The 18,916-nt window shown below is 38.0% G+C and overlaps 1 non-coding gene across 1 annotated transcript; it reads right to left on the bottom strand.

Moving 5' to 3' along the window:
• Window positions 1-6,295: 6,295 nt before the first annotated feature.
• Window positions 6,296-6,368, bottom strand: TRNAA-UGC. The gene has a single exon. It is a non-coding gene; the product is annotated as a tRNA-Ala (tRNA).
• Window positions 6,369-18,916: the final 12,548 nt, after the last annotated feature.

Genomic DNA, 18,916 nt, shown 5'->3' with positions numbered 1-18,916 from the left:
CTGCTGACCTCAAACACAGAGATCCTAGACTGGTTGGTCAAATTTCCTGAAACACCACCCTGCTACCTTACCATCAACCAGTCAGAGAATTGTCCACAAGCTGATCATGCACCCTACAACCTTCTCCCCTAACACTGTCTTTAAAAACCCTTATGTGAAAGCCATGGGAAAGTTTGGGTCTCTGAGCACTAGCTGCCCATTCTCCTTGCTTGGTGCTCTACAATAAATGCTATCCTTTCCTTCAACACAACCTAGTGTCAGTAGATTGGCTTTGCTGTGCATCAGGAAAGGACCCCAAGTTCTGTTCAGTAACAGACCATCCAAAATCAAAGGGACACAGAGAAGACTTTGATCAAAAGGGCTTTGCTAGGTTTCTCTCTGTTTCTATCACACCTAGTTCATACTTTACCATAGTTATCTATGGTGATAGCTCCTTCCTGGGACAGGCCTCTTATATTAAATTTTTTTAGGTAGTAAGGGGGAAGTTTAACAGTTCTTCCTGAGAGTTTTGGGCCTTTATTGTTTTCAGCTCAAAATAATCTGCATGCAAGAGTGGCTCATCCTGGGGTAGCCATCCTCTGATCCCAATCACGAACAATTCATCCTACTCTATGAAAAATCCACTAACCGCTTTTCTTTCTTTGTAACAATTTAACTTAAGAAGATGGGTTTTTGAGGCTGTAGGAGGCTGGTGTCATGCTCTAGCTAGGAAGTGGTAGGTCCTGGATTAAAACAAAATGGAAGAGAAAGAGCAAAACTGAGTAAAATATCAGAGGAAGAAAATTCAGAACTTAATGGTAAAGGCTAGGAAAAGTGAAAGAAGAATCTAACATGGCACCTCCATTTAGAAAAATTAAAACAAAAATAAACTGTATCACTTCAATGCTCTGCAAGGTTAATTGTTCAATAATAAAGGAAGTGGGCATTTTGAGGGAGACTGATAAAAAGAACTCATAATATGTTAAACTCAAAGGCTTTTATAATCAAGCCCCTTCAGCTTACAGGGTGCTAACTGACTTTCAGAAAGTTAGGTATCCAGATTATGCATCCAGCAAGTGAGAGAACAGGGTATCTTGACTGTCAGTATGATGGTCTTCTTACCAAACCATGCTTTCTCCCCAGGAACATATCTTTGCGTTTTGTGCTACTAACAGGACTTCCTTCCTCTCCCACCTACTCCCAGATAATAGAGAACACCAGAAGCATTAGTCCAAGCCCAGATTGTCATGCTGTGTTAAGAGCATATTTTTCTGACTAGAATGGCTGTATCAGTGGTGGTATCATTCACCCCCTCCTTCTGCATTAGGCAAGCTTGCTTTCACCCAGCATCTCTCTTTTGGCTCGGGACAATGGAGAGACCTGCGATTCTTAACATCTGAGACGAAGTGGACATTCTCTCCTTATCTTTCCAGATCCATTCTCCATCCTCTTTCTGTCTTGCTGTGTGCCCCAAGCAATGGACTCTTATAGAATATATTTCTCAGGTTTTTTGTTTTCTGGCTTCTAGTGGGCTTGGCCAAAAGGCAAAGGATCTTTTTGACAAGAGAGCTGAGACTGAGATGAAACAGATTGGGATTTTGGGAGAATTTTTCCTGGGTAATTTCCCTATAATCACACCCCCAAACCTGACCCACCAACACACATACCAGGCCTATGTTTTCTAGCATTGTCAGCATCTCTTCTTGACTTTGGCCCCTAATAAGTGCCTTTTATCCATTCCTCTCCTTGCAAGGTTTTAGTCCCAGTACAGACTTGCCTTTACCAGAACATTACTCCCTCCCTTTGTCCCTTTAAGACTCAGGAGTAGTAACAGCTTCCAGCATTAACTATCTTTGGTTGTCTCCACCTCATTTTTTGGTCTCTTGTCCCTGCCCACAACTCTGTAAGCAGTTCTTTCATTAAAGTCTTCAGTTGAACCATGTGAATTGAATTCTGTTTCACTCTGGGTGGCTGACTGGTAGAGTGATTGCTTGACATCAGTCAGCCCTGAATTTAGATGTAACTTAAATACATATGCACATAATAAGTCACTTAAAACCAGCTTTTTATGGAAAGAGGTTAAATAAAAGGTTAAAAGTCTAAGTCAATGTTTTCTGATGGATTTAATCATAAAATCCTGCAACCTCCTTCTTATTCCATTTATATATATTCTTTCCACTTTCACCACATTCTTTTTGCTTTCTAAAATGTTCTTCCATCTTTTTTATGACATCTTGATGAATCATATATCTGTCATTATTATAAAGAACCTCAGTGTACTAGGTCTAAGAATAGCATATGTGGTATTATAAAATTATATAATAAACTGTGTTTTTCAGGACCATAAAATCACATACATCAGCTCATGTAAGTGGTCAGAGGACCACCCAGACTTCCAGTTTCCCAAGTAGTAGTAGCTTTTTAGCAAACTGCCTACATGTCTATACTATGCATCTCTGGAAATAATATTAGGTAAGAGCATCTATAAAATATTTAGACATCAAAAATCATTTTTCACAAGCAAACCCTCTGATGTATTAGCCCATGGGGCCTTTGGTCAGTTAATTTAAAAATTAACAGACTTCCTCCACTACATTCATATACTTTTTCTTTCTCTTTTCTTTTTTTTTTCCTATGGAACAAGATCTGTTTCTCAATTTTCAATGTGGATTTAATGCTAAAGTTAGAAAAAAATATGCCTCACGGAGATTTTTACAAGAAGAAATAATTTGAATAACATAAGGGATCCAAAAACACTTTTGTTCAGACTTTTTCCACTCCATTTTTTTCATAACTTCTCAGACAAGGGGTAGAGGCCATTATCCTGCAATTGGAATTAAAAAAACAGAATTTTCGTCCTTACTCTCTCCTTAAACTGTAACGATGCATATGAAACAACTTTTCTGGGCTGGTATTTTCTCTGAGACAGATTAGATATTCATTAAGATCTCTTGAGGCTTTAGTAGTCTGACTTCTGCCTATAAATTGACACTTTTCTCTTTCTCATCCCAGGAGGATAGCCTACAGGATTCTTAGTTTCACAGGAGAGAACTGCCTGGGGACAAAGCTGGGAGGGGTTGACTGACAGGAATGCTGCTTTAAATTCTCAGAACTCCAAATGACTGTACTCCCTTCTTTAGCAGTTACACCCTTCATTCAAGCAGTTGTGGGTGGCCACATGTCAAGATGAGAGAACGTGCAGGATCTACAGCTTTAGAGTCATTGTGAAGATCTTCTTCAGACTAGCTCTGTTCCCTCTACCTTTCAATAATGATAAGGAAAATCTTTCTCTACCCCTTGCCTAATGGAACCCTTTGACAAAATGCCCACAAATATCTTTAGACTGGTACCTGGACCTCCTTGTGAACTCCAAGGGGATTTATGCCTACCTTGGACCTCATAAAACATGTAATTACTTAGCCATCCTCTAAGCTTTAGTCCTTCTCTCAAAACAGCTACTTTTGGTGGGTTTTTAGCCATTACTTTAACTAAATTTAGTCATCTGGGAGCCTTCATTTTCAGAGCATTTCTGAAACCATGCATGATCCCATGGGGCCCTCCGGGCGCAAGTCTTCCCATGTCCCTTGTTTCTTGTTTGTAGGAGAAAGGCCTCCTAGACCTTCCCTGAGTTCTAAAGGGCAGACTCAAACAGTTTCTAATTAGGGAAGCTAGGGAGTGCAGAAACACAGGAGGGGCAGTCAAAAAACAATAGTGCAGACTTGAGGCAGGGTCCTGGCTCCTCCTCAAGGAATATACATAACAATATCTTTAAGTACTTCTACAGGAACGAAGGCCCCCATCGGGACAGAGAATGGCAACTTCAGGCTGAGCACTAGATTCCTGGAACACTGCCCTGTTACCTCACCACCAACCAATCAGAAGAAATCACACAACTTGCAGCCCTCATCCCAAATTTTGCCTATAAAAACTTCTCCCTGAAAGCCATTGGGATGGAGGTTCAGGCTTTTTGAGCACAAGCCACCCATTCTCCTTGCTTGGCCCTACAATAAACCTCTCTCTGCTCCAAACTCCAACTTGTTGGTTTGTTTGGCCTCATTGGGTGTAGGGCACATGTTGTATGTAGGGCACATGAACTTGCGTTAAGCAATATAGAGCTATAAGGAGAATCTGTGTATCTTCACAGAACAGTAGAACACAGAAAGCACCAGGAATTTTAATATTAACTTAATTTTTCCTCATGTACCACAGAAAGGTTGGTTGTAGACTTTGGCAATAGATTCGTGAAGACTTTCTCCCTCTTCCTCTCTCTCCCTCCCTCCCTTCTCCTTCCCCCTCACTCAATTTCTCTCTTTCCTTCCCTTCTTTTTCTTTCCTCCTCATCTTCCTCTTTCTGCTACTGATCCCCTTTGCCAAATCTTTTCTTTGGAAAACTTCCAAAGGTTTGTCTTCTCTTTTGTCTTACAAACTCAGGCTCTCTACTCTTTCTTGGATGCTAATGAAGTTCACTTGAAAAAGACATTTGTTCCCATTACCATTTAAGCCACTACCCTAGGTGAAATGATCACCTTCTCCCAGCCTCAAGAAAGAGTGGTGAGGGAATCCAACTGGATTATTTCACTCCCAAATCTCACACCCACTAACATGCAGGTAGGGAGGTTTTCAACTGATCCTGTGATGTCTGACCTTGACACAGTACCTCCTCTATTACTGTTCTATGACACACACAAATATAGTGGAGACCAATACTCCAGATAGTTCAAAAACAAACATAGGTCCTGCTAAAAGAATAAAGCATTTCCTTGACGATAGTGAAATTTTCATTAAACATACAAAAACACAATTCATTGTAATACAAAGGATACTTTTAAAATTGTTTAATCTTTATTGCAACACTCTTTTTTAAAATCCTGTAAGACCTTAAGAAGATGAGCTGTAAAGAGCAAAAAAAGCAGACTCTGTCTTATTCATTCAGAAGCATAAGATCTTCAGGGAGAGACAGCATTTGGGGGATAAAGTTACATGTAACTTTTTAACTTTTATGACTTTTACAACTTTCTGACCTTGAAGATCACTAAAATAAAGATTTTACTAAAGTAAAGCATCAAAGATGTTTCACACATCTCAAAGTATTACTAATGAGATTTTAAAATTCATTTATTTACTATTCCTTTGGTCATTAGATGACAGCTTTAGATTTTCTCTCACCAAAACCTTCAGCAATTTTTTTTAATCTTTTTGTCTTAGTTGCAGAAAATATACATGCTTAGAAGTGTTTTTATTTCCCAAGACCTGAGGTGCCATCCAAATGTTAACAGTTATTTGATATATGATTTAGAGTTATTGATTTCCTCTGCAATCTCCCCATAGTTCTAGAAATGGATAATAATGTTTGAGATGGAAAATTCAGAAATATTTCTATTTAATATACTCAGCTATGCTAAAAAGGTACTTTTTTCAGCAGTTCTCCCCAACACATGGTTACAGAATCTTAGCTCAGTCAAGAATGACTTTAGACCAAAGGTTTGTTCATAGTCTGTTTTCCACAGAACATCCAAAGTTAAATTTTTCTGACAACCTTGGAGTGCATATCTAACATTCTGGTTGACTTTACAGCTCCCAAACTTTATTGCAAGATCCTATATTCTTATTCTTTTGTCTCTTTTATTTCCATTTTCTATTTCTAGTTTCTCTCGTTTCCTAATTATTCCCCAGTGGGAATGAGTCATGGTTCAGTGGAACTGAAATGCTGTCAGCCATGGAAAAGTAAATAGAAGTAAATCCTGGAATAAATGCTTCTGCTAAGCAGAGTTATGTAACTGCCACTCCAGTCTCAAGTACTCCTGTACAGGAACAAGGGGATAAGAATTTAGCAGAAGGTTGAGAAAGGAGTTTTAACATTAGTTTTTTAAAAGGGACCCAAGGGAGAAAGAACTAATAGAAAGAAAAGGAAATTGTTGTAGGCCATCTACTCCCTGTCAAATCACTTGGACTAGACTGAAGCTCATCATGAAAAATGGCATAGGGCCAGAAGAGACGTTGCTGTTTCTAGGAGACTCTGGGCAGAAATACTGCTGTTTCTGGACTGAAGTGACAAAGGGCAATGCAGAGTTGGAGAGGAGGTAAATCCTCCTTAACTGCACAGAACTCAGCACATCTCCAGCCCTAAGAAAATGGGCAACTTTGGATGCATACCTGGACAGTACCCTTGTGGGGTGTGCACACTGATATTCTTATAATGTTCTCAATGTGTGCTTTGTCACCACTCACACTGATGCTACTTTTTTTTTTTTTTTTTTTTGCTTTGCTTTGTTTTGTTTTGGGGTGGTAATTAGGTTTGTTTGTTTGTTTATCTTAATGGAGGTACTGGGGATTGAACCCAGGACCTCATGCATGCAAGGCATGCACTCTATCACTGAGCTATACTCTCCCTTTAAATATACTTTAGACATAAAAATTTTTTTTTTCTATTTCTAGTCCTAAAGCATCATCTTTACTATAATCTTTTCATGTTACCTAATAAGAAAGAAAGGGCAAAACAAGCCCACTTTACTTAGACTTGTTTAACTCAGATACACTGAAAAGCCTGGGACATTCGTAAAAGTTTCTGGCCCAATGAATAAAGTTTATAGCCAAGATATTTGCAGTAACTCATAAGCATGTATTGTCGAGTGATACCACGTCTTAAAGCACTTGTTCATCGGCCATAACTTGGGAACAGTAGCTTATGGCAAGCAGGAACTTGAAACCTTCACATGGCTGTGGTTATGAGCCAGGAAATGAGAAATTAAGCAGAATCAGAAAAGCAGATGTTGGATCTAAGTCAGGAGTCAGTACGAGACCTCACAGAAAGATAGAATGCCGCCTAGAACAACGTCCAGTATGATCAATATGTCACTACATTAAATTGTTGCTCCAGAACAGTCAAAAAGATAGCCTTGGACTTACTCATGGACATTTCAATAAGCAAGACTGAAGTAAGACAGAAAGATCCAAGAGGACTGGGACATTGGGAGTCATGAAGACTCTCTTTGGGGGAAAAATAAGATAGAATAAAACTCCATAAAGCTCCCTCCTTCACATTTACATGTCTTTTAACTCTCTCCTGTGCCCTGGAATATAGCTGATGCCAAGCAAATGAAGGTGAACTCCTATTCTGAAAAACTACATAGTTAGCTAGTTCGGCAGTGACAGATAGATATAAAACGATAATATTTAATATTCATAGAGGTTATCAATTAAAGCATTAAATTCGATGAAGTATAATTCTACTTTATTAATTTTCCATATAATTATCTCATAATGTGGAGAGAAAAACTCACCTATGATCCACCTTCAGTCTTAAAAAAAACGCTAAATTTATTGAGTCATTATGACATGCTAATCACTATGCTCAGAGATGCAAATGCATTGCCAGAAGATTTGTGTGTTTGCCACAAATCCGCAATTAAGTGCCTTTATTATCACCATTGTATACAAAGGGAAAACTGATTCTCTGGAAGGAAAAGTAAGTCCCCCAAAATCACACAGTTTACACTTGTGGGTTCAAACCTAGTAAGACTGATCCAATCCTGAGTGCTTAGAGTGTATCAGGACACTACCCTCAAGTCAAGCCCTGAGTTTTCACAGTGGATGTCACCTGAGCAGCTTTCGTCAATGCTAATGCCCAGGCCATACCTGGCACCAATTTAGGAAGAAGCTCTGGGGTGGGACCCAGGCATTCATAAGTTTTTTAAGTTCCCCAAGCAAGTCCTATGTGAAGCCAAGGTTAAAAACAACACTTATATATTCCACTCAAACAAAATTTCATAACTTTGAACTTTGTTCTTTTCATAAAATTGCCGGAGAGGATATCATATGGTCTCCTATTTTTACACATGAAAATATATTTTTGGTGGGGAGGGTAATAGCTCAGTTGTACAGTGCATGCTTAGCATGCATGAAATGCACAAGGTCCAGTGCTCAATCCCTAGTATCTCCATTTAAAAAAATAAATACATAAAAATAAAATTTTAATGCATTAAAATTTTCTAATAAGATTAAATATATCTTTATTGAAAATTTATGGCTATCTATTTTCAAGACTCTGAAATGCTCCTAGAAAGACTTCATCCCAATGTGTTTCCCACAAGCTTTTTTTCTTAGTTCATCACTTTTTATTGTATGGATTAGAGTATTAAAATGCTAAGTAAATTTATAATTCTCCATAGCATGAAGATTAGAGATTGGGGATTTGGAGTTGGCATTTATAAGTTTACTGGCACCATCACTAATCTTGGGCAAATTCTTAACTTCTTTGTGCCTTAGTTTCATTGTGTATAAAATGGAGTCAATAATAGTACCTAACTTATAGACCTGTGTCAAAATTTGCATTGAAAGATATCTCAGAATAATGTCTGTCATATAGTAAAAAAAAAAAACACAAAAAAACCTCAATAAATTTTAGTTATTATCATTATTATTTTGTATGTACCAAGAGATGTGTTACCTAAGTTATGTACACACTCACTGATGAGATAAGGGTCTAATTAAATCTCGTATATATTCACCAATTCTCCCCAAATTTGAAAAGGTCATTTTTCTTGTCAAAAGCAGGCATGGCATACCTCCGTGGAACTTTGCTTTAAGTGACACTATGCACACAGAATTCATTTCCAGCTCTTGATAGAAATGTACTTAATTCTCAGTATTATTCTTGACTTTTTAAGGGCTGTGCTGAGAATATGTTCCATCTTACTATTAAAATCTAATTACATATACTTTAGAATTTTCTGCTGGATTCTATAAATGTGAATTCTGATGTAATAACTGCTAATAAAATTATATTAAAACAGTAAAAAAAAAAAAAAAGTAAGCATATCATGACCCTCTTTTCATTGCTAGATTTGCTGCAAACTTCTTTTGCTTTTGCCATTAAATGTGAGCCTCAAATACTTGGTCTAAGTCAATTCTTCCAGACTGTGATTATTAATGTCCATGTAGAGCAATTCTGCCCCACTTCTGAGTAGAGACTGTGGTAACAATTAAGAAAAATTCCAGGTCTGGTGTAGCACGTGGAGCATTAAGTCTGTTTCTGCCTATGTTATTTTATTGGCTGCCTCCCACCAGGATCAGAATTCAGGGAGTGCCCTTAGCAAGTCTTCTTCCAGCTTGCAGATAAGGGGGCCCTTGTTGGGAATACAGTGGTCAGCCTCCCAGCTTTCTGCAGTACACACTCAATAGAACCTTGGCTCTCAGATGACATAGTAATATCTGTATCACAGCCTTTCAAGGTGTTTCAATTCAGTGATGAACATAATAACATGTATTTGGAAACTAGATTATCCTTTTTTTTTTCTTCTTTTCCTTTCTTCTATAGATCTCAAGCTACAGACTATAGAATTCTTTAACGATTGAGACTTTTTTTTATACATCTTATCTCTGTGCTGCACTACATTTTGCTTAAGCCATTCATTGCCTTCTTTTCTCTATTTCTATCAAGAAATGCTATTTCAAGAAATGCTATTCCATTTCACCTCTGAGAACTCAGTACATCTTTTAAAGATGGCTAAGAATTTTAAAAAGAGAATGTGAATTGATGCTGATATATATACAGAAATGATTGGTTGGCTTCATTTTGAAATTTGAGAATCATAATCAAAATTCCCACAGAGATAAAGACAGTTATAGTCCCAGAGGGCCTGGTCAAGTTCTAGATGCCATCCGTATGTTCTTGGGCAGAAGTGGTGGACGAACAGAGAAAGTCTAGAGTCTATCTAAAAACAAACAAACAAACAATAGAGCATGATCTTGATAGAAGCCACTTAATAGTCAAATATGTTACATTTTCTCAAAATTCAGGTGGACCTAGTAGCTGAGGTTTATCTGATGAGGCAACCTCTTCCCAGAAGGTCAAGGCCAAGATCATGGTGGGTTGCTCAGAGCCATGGCAGAAGCAGGCTGATATCCTGTCAATCTGGGCCCAGTTAGAGGTTTGCCAAAGCAACATGGGGAAAAAACTCCCTAATATTGAAAATTCGACCACTTGGCATTGGGGAAATTTGTCACACATCATAAAAACAGTCCCAAAAGTAAACTGTGGTCATTTGGAAAATATATCAAGCATTTAATAGTGACTTTCAGTGTATTAACATGCTCCAATAACCTTAAACACTTCACGTGACTTCCAAAATTGCTCACGTCATACAGAGTAAATAGCTTGACTAGCTTACACATTTAGACAAGAGACTGTCTCCTATTTACATGAGATGTCATCTCCATTGGTACATGTGCAGTGGCAGTTCTTGTGCCTATTTGGAAGTACACATTTGTATGTTATCATAATGGAAAAGCCTTAAAATCTTATTTTCCTAGTACTCATAGCCAACGTTCCTAATGAAAGATATCAAACACTGACCACCTTATACCCAACCATAACCTATTTACAGATTGTTCTGCATATAATAGGACCCAATACTTTTACATTTCAGGATAAGGAAACATATAATGGAGTTTTTAACAGAACAGAGTTGAGCTGTTACTACTAAGCCTATTATTTTACAGTGCAAGAAACAGGCTTATGTCAGAGCTGGAAACAACAACTAACTCAATGGTATTCAAACATTTTGAATGGTGTGATCTGTTTAAAGGAAACACTCAGAACCCGTTTCCTACATGCTATATGGAATACTATCAAACCCCTTTCCCTCAGAATTGTTGTGAGATTAAAATAATACAACATTAAGTAAACCGATTTTATAAAATGTATGGAGATATATAATAGTAATGTTCTTATTTCTGGTTCCAGTAAAACAAATAGCTACCTGATATTTGCATAAATATCTAGCTTCATTTTCTCCAGCTTCATAAAGAAAAAATTTAAAGCCATAATTATGTATGATAATCACTATATTTTATAAAACTATTGTTATGTAAAGTTTATCAGCTTTATAGATGTCAGTCTGCCAGTTGCTTTCTTACGTGGTATGCTCAAAAATCAGATACAGACACATGTTTTTCAGTCCTTCAGTCCTTAGCAGGAACTAAGATTGCTAACACTTTCCTACTAAGGGAACATGGTTTCCACATGGAAATTTGATCTGAACAACAAGAACTTTATAATCTTCCAGTATTTTCTTTAAGGAATGATCACATCAAACTTATTGAGGAAAGGACCTAATGATAGAGAATGGGGACTAGCACTAAATTCCTCCTGTTTCTAATTCAGCTGCTCTCTGCAGTTCCTTAGGGCATCTCAGATCCACGGCTTCTTTCTTCTTTGGCTTTCAGTATTTGTCATTACATTATTTAAGGATATCAGTTAGCCCAGCCAAAATTCTTCCTTCCTAGCCCAATAAATGGATAAGTAGTCTTTAATTATTAACAGAGGCTAATAAAACAATGTCAGTTTTTCATCAGTGGTTTAAAATAGTGAGAAGTCCCTCACCAGAGATGCTTGAGCCACATTTTCTCACTTCTTGGTATTGTATTTCTCTCTCTGTGCCAAATAGCCAATCTGGAAGTGAGGAATTAGAGTGCTATCTATGATTAGCGTTTTACCCAACAGAGTGAGCAGTAAGTTCCAAGTTTTATTCTGTGTCACTGGCTTTACCTAATGCAAATCCAGGTTACCATCCTCTGTGTCCTCCCATGGATATACTGGACAGGGAGTCCCATAAAACAATTCTAAAGACATTCCAATTTATAAATCCATTTATCCATTCTAGTGACTAAATTTGAGAACTTGCCAAACAAAAGTGGTTTCTCTTCAGAAAATTCACTGATTGGTCAAGCTATAGGAAAAAAACAGGCAGGTAAAAATATCAGACTTTCATTAATTGATTTTAATTTTATTCATTCCTCCAATTTATTGATTCATTCAATTTGGACAGCAGCTGCAACAAAATGATTTGATTTTCACTTCCCATGCCATGGCACTTTATTATTATTAGTTAGTGACTATCTGTTCATGTTTCCTCATTTTCCCTTCATCCTTCTTCCCAAATATGACTCCTCTTCCTTTGCAAGCTCTCACGCTGACAGATTTAAGGTATGCCCATTTAAGCTATCTTTTGTAAATTACTTTACCTATATGCATATCTGTGATGAGGTTTGAGGTTTATAATTTACATAAAGTGATTGCTCTATTTTTTTCTGAAGGTAGTATTTTGGGCGTCTATTTAAATTGTAATATATAGATTTACACCACTCCTTCTGACTACTGAACAGTATTGCATTGTAATCATTGCACATTTCATTACCTATTACTCTGATGGTGATTTAGGGAGAGTTAAGCTGTGACCACAAGACAACAAATATACTGAATATGCTTGCTTTCCCAGTGGGGATTAGGAATAGGGCAACAGTCGAGAGCTAAGAGTACAGAAGCTGCTCCTTTCTACCAGAGGAAGAAAGAGAAAGGCAAGTACCACCCATCAAGGCTGCTCCAGCTAAAGGGGAGACAGAGAACACAACATTTTCCAGGATTAACTATGGTGAATCCACTTCTCTGCAGTTTGTGTGAGAACTGCCTGGCCTTGCCAATTAAGCCAACCCTATCTAGTCAGGCCAAAAAGCTAACATTTAAGAGGACTGAAACCTTATTGACATTACTAACACTTCTTCCTCAACCATCTTCATTTTCCTTTTTCCAACCTGTTTGGTCTTCCATGCCCCAAGTTTCTGATCTTGTCATCTATCTACAGCTTCAAGCGTGCACTTTGAACCTGACACCTGTTAAGCTCTGGCAGGGTTCACATAATCTCTCTTTATTTATGATTTGCATTCATCCTTCAGACCCTTGCATTAAGCGGCTCCAAGGAAACAACCCAGATGTCTCAAACTCAAGCTTAAAGTCCATCTCCAACAATCAATATTTCAGTTGAGTTTGCTTCATTAAAAAGAATAGAAAAATATGGATCAAATGAACAAAATTGATAGTAATTAGCTGTCAAGACTTAGGAGATATGAATGGTGAGATGCCATTCCTCAAGCAAAGAAAATCAATGGGTAGTACATTACCTTCCAAATATCTGATTAGCTTGCTTTAATTGGACTATCACAAATCCACAAGAGATTTTTTATTATATTACCCTATATTTCATCTCCAGTGCCCACATTAGACAATTTTGATTAGCTGTCCTACATTTTCAGTAATTCTTAAAAAAAATTCTGAAAATGAACTCATTTCATTGTGGTATTTCACCAAGGATTTTTCCTCTGTGGGTTTTTCAGTAATGAGGCTATCTCTGAAAATAGATAAGGATTCATGAATATAGAGACTGTTACATAAAAGGAAATTCTATGACTTTTGAATGAGTTGGGGGTGCAAAACTTCTCTTACATAATCTACAGGAAACATTCTAGTTACTGTGTCACTAAAGCAGACCCTTTTTTGAATCTGAAGAATATGGTGATAACCTCGTGCAACATGATCAGACTGTCAGCTCAATGTTTTTATTCATTTTTCCTAGAAATTTCAAACCAAATTTTAAGATTTGTGGACTATAATTATTATTGGACAGATTCTACACAATTTATTACAGTTATTAATGATCAAATCACAATTATTGTGACAAAACACAATTATACAAAAAGACACATATTTTAAAGTACACAGATGGATTAAGAAGAAGAAAAGAAGAGAATAAAAAATATGAAATCAAAAGGGGAATTAAGGGAAGTTTTAAGTGGCTATTGATATCCACCCATCTGTCACTGACTAAAATGTCAATACTTCGTGGCTTGGGCAAATAAAATAAAAATTTAAAGCATATTATATTCTTATTATCTTGTATTTTTCTATTCATTTTAAATAAAGATGAGAAACTAAATCTGAACCCTCACTTTTTCACTGCCTCCTTCAATCTGTGCTGTGTTCTGAATAGCATTTTTCTCCAACCATCCCCTCTGATTATAAACTAGGAAGGCTCCTCAGTCCTTAGAGGACAAGGCTAATTCCTTCGCAAACTAGTTTAAGCCGGGATGCAAGCTTATCTATTCAGATCCATGTCCTTTCAGTCCCCACCACATGCCCTACTCTACAAATGCACAGGCTACCTAAATTCCCGTGAGAAAGCCGTGCATATTTTTTCTGAACTTTTACTCAATCTTATTACTTCTGTCTAAAATGTGCTTTCTCCCTTCTCTGCTGGGCAAAATCTTATCCATCAAAGCTTACTCCAAATGCCACCCCTTCTGTATGACAGTCTTAGAAAATTTTCTGCTTCCATCTCCTACAGACAGACTTAATCATCTTTCCCCTTTGCTTGCACTTGGTAGTTAGGTAGTGTCATCACTATAAGAATTAGCATCAGTAACTATGTAGTTTCTGGTAGAATATGGCTGTATTCTACCTTCTTCCTATAGCAGAAGACTATACAATGAATACTATAAAATACTATATAATAAACATAGTAAATATTGAGCTTTGACTGGCTGTGCTGAAAGAAAAGACTATGACAATATATCTTTAGTCCTAATGAGAAACAGGATACAAGTTTCCAAGTGGAGAAATTATGTGCCTTATCAAATTGTTGTGAAAAATCTACTCATCACTTTTACCACTGTAGGTGTGGGAAATAACCAGGGACTACAATAACTGGCAGAATTATTAAATATTTCTGAATTTTGCTCAAAATGTTAAACATAAGGTAACACAAGCCCAGGCAGTGAATATGTCAAAAATGCCTAACTCCCCTCATTATAGGAGATTAAATCATTTTTAAATTTAGATACTCTACATCCTTCATCAAAAGTCATGTGCCAAAATCCATGTCACATTATAAGCAAATCAGAAAATTGGAATTTGGTTATATTTGCTTTGTCAAGAACATTGGACACCTGGGTTGGACACATGGCTCGGACACATGGCTCAAGGTTATAGCAATAGATGAAATCCATACTAAGTGAGCCTAAAATACTCCCTAATGCCAAGATTTCCCTTCTACCTCTGAGAGAACAGGTGACAGAAGGTGTTCACTCCCTTAAATATGAGGGGACCTCCAGGACAACAGTGGATGAGCCAGCTGGGGCCTGGGAACTAGCATCCCAGGGAGAGTTCTGTTTACCAGGAAGAAAGATTCTGCCCTCCTCTTCCTCCTCCTCTGTTTTCTTCTCTATTCCTCCTCTCCCTCCTCCTCTTCCTCCTCCTTCTAAATAATCATATCCACCCTTGATGAAAGGTATCAGCATGGCAGCTCCTCTGGAAATACTAGTAATACAGCCTATTACTGTGCTTTCCAAAAACTTCAACCATTCTCTCACTCGTGTGTGTGTGTGTGTGTGTGTGTGTGTGTGTGTGTCTATACACATTATATAAAATGCCTTTGATATCTGGGAAGTTGCACTTACGAGGCCAAAGAGAGCCACTAGGACAACAGGCAGCTCTTGGTATCATTTATCAAGTGACTATGGTGTGGGGACATCAATACTGTCACGGTATCTCTAGAAGTGGAAAGGGTTAGGTTTTAACAAGTTAGAGTTTGGAGAAAAATTGGCACACTTTGCTTTCCTCTCCACGACAGGTAACCTAGTAGAGGGAAGAGCTGTGATCTGAGTGAAGATATTTGTACCGAAAAATTCCAGGGCCAGAGTGAGCCTGACATGACATGACTATCCCTGGGTTCTAACCCCAGATCCACACACTAAGGCAGAAATATCACCCAAATATAGCCCACTAGTGTGACAGCATTAGCTACAAAGTATATTCATTAGCTTAGCAAAGCATATGAAACTTGGCTGAAAACAACGATCTATTTAGCCACAATTCCCTACCTAGTTCAGCAATTTAGACTGAGCTTGGCTGTAGAATTCTTATTAGCTTGGCTGGGCTCTGTCTCTCATGCATCAGCTGTCATCTGGGGGCATGGGTTTGATACCATCTAGATTCTTCCATCTGTCTTTGCACTCTGCTGGGAAAACTCGAAGACCTTTACTCTGGGTGAGGCAGTCTCTCATCCCTGCAGACTTCCTTCTCTTATCCAGAAAGGAGAGGTGGGGTCCCAGGGGGTAAATGGAAGCATAGAAGACTTCTTAAGGTGCAGTCTCAGAACTGGCAAACATCTCTACCAAACTTTACTGGCCAATACAAGTCATCCTGCCAGCCCAAGTTGTTCAAGGGGAAAGGAAACAGACTCTGGCTCTTGCTGAGAGATGCTTTGAAATCATATGCAAAGGGGTGTGAACTCAGAGAGGAGGGAAGGATTCCGGTCATTTGTACAAAGTACCACTGGGTGTTAGACAAGGTGCACTGCTATTCTGAAAATATTTCATCTGATATGTATACAGCTCATCCTTAATGAGCTAGTGCTGGTGTGATGAGTTCTTTATAGCATTAATTACGCCACACGTTGATGGGGAGCTGTGTGCTCTGACATTAGCTATCAGCTCCCATTGACAAAGGTTTAAGAAAAAAATTTCACTTGCTGCTTTCTACAGAGAGGACAAGCTGGATCCTACTCATCACTGGTCAATTTATATAGATGTCTACTGGGTTGTCAAACAAAAACACTTGCACTTAGATGATAATGTAGCTTCAGTAGTTCCAGAAAGGAGATGACCTATGATGCTGCCTATGCTGACCTGCTGAAATCTAGCAGAGATACTGATCAGCATTATACACACTGTGGAAAATAATCAGTGGCCACACACATTTACCTTCATATCAGGCTCTAGTAGAAATACCATCAAGATTCCCAGTTATGTCAGGCAGGAGTAAGCCAAATGACTTGGAAAAGGACCTATACTCAAATCCTCAGGACACAGTGGGCTTAGATAGGGGTGCATGACACGGGGGATCTGTTTAAGAGTGTTGGGATTAACGACGTGGCATGTGCTTTTTAAGGATCTGGAGTTCAAATGAAAAATCTGACCCAAACATACGCATATGCAAAACATAGACAGTTTTGGAAATAACAAGATTAAAAATAAAATTATCAGTTGTGCAAAACACAAACACACTCTGAATTATGAGAGAGATTCTTGAACCTGTGTCTGCCCTAAAGCTGGGACTGTTGAGTCCTGCAAGTCTTCTGAGCCTGAATATAAGGTCTTGTTGAGCTATGTGGGGAATGACTATAAATTGGCCAAGAATGAATAAAATCACAGGCCATCTTTCTGACTGAAGGAACAGATATTCTATTATGGAATGGTCATATTCCATTATCTTAGAGGATTTTAACCTGAGGTGCTTTAAAATATACTGGTGGCCTGTGCCCCACCCCTAGAGATTCTGACTTAATTAATCTGAAGTGAGACATGGACATGTAGATTTTAAAAACTGCTCAGATGATTCTAATATGGATTGATTCCTCATTTAAACAGAGAAGACGAATTGTAGAACCTACAGGGGTGAAGGGAGAGACTTCCTTGGTAACTACAAATGTTCCAGAGAAGCCTGCTTCAGGTTATAAAGTGTCAGCCACCCAGGGAGTAACAGGCCATGAAAGGATTGACACTACTCACTGGCTTGCGAACCTGTCACAATTGACTATTTCCTGAAGTGTCATTCATGCTTATAGAGGAGATGCCCCTGTCGGGGCTGTACTCCCTTGCCTCTCATGAACAAATACAGAAAGAAATTGCCTCAAGATCTCAGGCTTATACTGTTGAGAATAATCTGATTTATAAGAATACTGGGGCAGGCATGCTGTAAAGGATTTGTATATTTAATAGTCTGACCATAATTCAAGAGTGTTTTATCCATGTGCATTAAGATATACCCAGAAACTTAATAAAGAGAAGGGTTTTGTATTTTGATTTTTATTTGCTGGCATTGTATTTGTGGTATTTATGTCATCAAGGGTTACCTACAACAGTCTCCAATAAGTTGCTTTGTAATGTGTGGCTGAGCATAATTTGATACAAAAAATAAAATAGGGATAGGATTTGGGGCTCAGGTCCTACATGACAATGGGTTAAGAGGACACAACAAAGTGGATAGAGGAGGACCCAAATCTTCTTACTGCATTCCCACTGTGGTCCCTAAGAGGGAACTTTTGCCAATAATTCCACATTCTGGGGAAGAAATGTCATCCTATTGCTCACTCTCCCAAGGGCGTTAGTAACAACTGGCCGCTGTTACCAATGAGTTCTGCAGAAGCAATGATGGCTGTACTCAGCCCTTCTGGCCTTAAGTGTAGTGAAACTTGTTCTCTCAGTCCCCAGGCACTGGGCAGACAGCATGCCCCTCCCTCCAGGTATCAGCTCTGTCTCTGCTTCTCTGTCAGGCACCTATTCCGTGGGCTTTTTGTCTTGAAAGAGGAAGAGGCCCTATTTTGGTCTCAGGTCACCCTCCACACTTGACAATCCAACTTTTCCAGCAATAAAACTGATAGAATAATTTTCCTCATTTCATTCGTTGGGTCAATTTTTTAATTTGGTACAACCAAGAAGGATGGGAAAGTAAATAGTCCATGTCAGGACCCCCAAAACACTGCTAAAAGTAATTAAATGAAAGTAGCAAATAATATGATTCCAATGTCCCCATCACTAAAATATCTGCAAGTTCACACTCTTGCACTACTGTGATCTGCTTTGAAAGATTTGAAAGATCCATACGTATTTGGGTGGGTGGGTGTGTGTGTGTGTGTGTAGAAAGGCAAAGACAGAGAGAGAGAGGGAGGGAGGGAGGGAAGGAGAGCACTCTCAAAGCAGGTTATGTATATATGCATATATATTCTATCCACATATGTATTTATATATATACAATACTATATATACGTAAGCTATGTATGTTTACAACATATGTAAATGTGTATATATGTGAGTATGTATATTAAGCCAGATTATCAATTAAGCTTATTAATTATTTAAATATAAGAATCTTCACTTCTAAAATATTTCTTTTTTATAAACCCCAGGAATCCCTAGTAAATTTATATCATTTTTTCAAGAACATAAAAATTTTAGTGAAAAAAGCAAGGGGGAAAAACCCAAGTCCACAATTTACTCACTATATACTCTGAATCAGGTCACTTGAAATCTGTTTTCTTTGACTCAC

Source organism: Camelus ferus, chromosome 1 (assembly GCF_009834535.1).
Source record: "Camelus ferus isolate YT-003-E chromosome 1, BCGSAC_Cfer_1.0, whole genome shotgun sequence".
NCBI lineage: Eukaryota > Metazoa > Chordata > Mammalia > Artiodactyla > Camelidae > Camelus > Camelus ferus.
This window is presented reverse-complemented; position numbering and strand designations above follow the sequence as displayed.